Raw genomic sequence first — 2481 nt, 5'->3', positions numbered from 1 at the left:
TTCAGGTATCAGATTTTAATTTTTAAAAATATGAAGAAAAGTAAAACATTGTCGATAATCACTATTCCCGTTGTCTTTTATTTATGTTCACCATTTTTTTTTCTTTCTTTTTTTATCCTGGCAAAAAAAGATGTATCTACTAATATGGGTGACCTCCTGAGGCAAAAAGAATAGACCCTTAAGGATTATGCAAATTTAATTGCTTGGCTTTGTTAGTAGCTAGATGTTATGAACTACACGTTTGTTTTCCCCAAAAATGTATATATTGAAACGTTAACCCCCAATGTGATGGTTTTTGGAGGTAGGGCCTTTCAGAGGTAATTAGGTTTAGATGAGATCCTGAGAGTGGAGGCTCCATAATGGCATTGGTGTCCTTACAAGAAGAGTAATAGTCTAGATCTTCCTCATTATCCCTAAATATGAAAATACAGCAGAATGACAGCCTTTCGTAAATTAGAAAGTGGGCCCTCACCAGAATCCTGATCTTGGACTTCCCAGCCTCCAGAAGAGTGAGAAATAATTTCTGTTGTGTAAGCCACCCAGTCTACAGTATTTTGTTAAAACAGCTGAACTTGCTAAGACACTAGACAATTTCTACACAGGCAGAAATTCACTTTTAAGCAGAGCAACTAAGAATAGATCATAAAGAGGTGGCAAAAATGAAGAACTGCTACTGGAAACAACACTTTGAGAACAGAGAACATGAAGAACAGCTGGAGATCACAAAGGACAAACAGGAGGGTGGTTCAAGAGAATGTGTAGCAATGCACAGAATTGTTTTGGGAACAGCAAACANCAGGAGGGTGGTTCAAGAGAATGTGTAGCAATGCACAGAATTGTTTTGGGAACAGCAAACAGATCTATTGATATGTTCACTTGTATTCTCAGACAAGATGGTCAGCCAAGTACTGTTAATTAACAGTGAAAGATAATTAAAAATAAATACAGGTTGAAAACTACCAATACAACAAAAAAGTACAAAAACAAATCCAGAAAACAATAGAAATTAACAATTGCTTGATAGAAGCAAAAGTTACTTCAAATGATGATAAGAATGAATAGGAACTCAAGACTGAAGAGTTGGATTAGGTTAAGGATTAACAAATATTAGAAAGAATGACAAAAACAAAGACAATCAGATAATGAAGTTTGTGTAATCATTTATGAGGAGAAAGCATTTGCATGTGTTATGTAATTATCAGAGCTGAATTTAATTTACTATGTTTAATTGCTAAACATAAGTCATGCTTCTGATACTGTAGACCAATGGTAGACCTCTAGGGAGAATGCTCACTGGATCAACATAAGAATTCATTTCTTTCATGGGTTCTTGATAGTATTTTGATTCTTCATAGAAACGGAAGTACAAATTACAGAATAATCTGTGTAGGTTGTTCTGTAGTTCTAAGTTAAAGAACAGTAAAAATATTAGTTTGCTAAACCTCTATTACTACTACTACTTGAATATTGTAGTCAAGTTAATCATCTCAGTAGGACAGAAAAACAGGTAAAGTTAACTTGACCTTTTATCTATGAATTTAGGCCTGTCTCTAGCANGTAATTATCAGAGCTGAATTTAATTTACTATGTTTAATTGCTAAACATAAGTCATGCTTCTAATACTGTAGACCAATGGTAAACCTCTAGGGAGAATGCTCACTGGATCAACATAAGAATTCATTTCTTTCATGGGTTCTTGATAGTATTTTGATTCTTCATAGAAATGGAAGTACAAATTACAGAATAACCTGTGTAGGTTGTTCTGTAGTTCTAAGTTAAAGAACAGTAAAAATATTAGTTTGCTAAATCTCTATTACTACTACTACTTGAATATTGTAGTCAAGTTAATCATCTCAGTAGAACAGAAAAACAGGTAAAGTTAACTTGACCTTTTATCTATGAATTTAGGCCTGTCTCTAGCAAACTTGGTACTACCATTAGTTCCTCTCTTTTCACTTTCTGTCACCTTTAGGGCATGGCTATTTCAAAATATCATGGGGTGAAATGAATCACTGTCTAATAAAAAAACTTCCTGGATGCCCCAGGTTAGTTCTTACCAGGGCATTTAACTCTATAGTTATTCTAATGTGAAGCTAGAATTAATTTTTCATTCAGATCCTACTCTTTTGGCTAGGACAATGTTAGTAGTAAAGTACCTAATATTTTTGAAAGAAGAGAAATATTTTTGCTTGAAAGAAGTTTCTGGTAAAGCTCAATGATTAAAGGAAGAGAGTTTTGGTAAGTCAAGAGGTACAACAATGCACACCTGAGAGGCATCCCGTAAGACGGCTGAGGGGCTCAGATATACAGGTAATCTATTTCTGCCTCATGTTTACCATTGTAATGTGGATATTCAATAATATTAAAACAGAGCCCCTAAAAATATGTCACACAGGAATTTAAAAAAGAAATTTTGATGGATTAATATATGCCCTTACATTCCAAAAAACAAATTTTTCTTAGTTTGTCAGTATCTCAACC

Source organism: Galeopterus variegatus, unplaced genomic scaffold (genome assembly GCF_000696425.1).
Source record: "Galeopterus variegatus unplaced genomic scaffold, G_variegatus-3.0.2 Scaffold1153, whole genome shotgun sequence".
NCBI classification, from domain to species: Eukaryota; Metazoa; Chordata; class Mammalia; order Dermoptera; family Cynocephalidae; genus Galeopterus; species Galeopterus variegatus.
Note: the sequence above shows the minus strand (reverse complement) of the source record.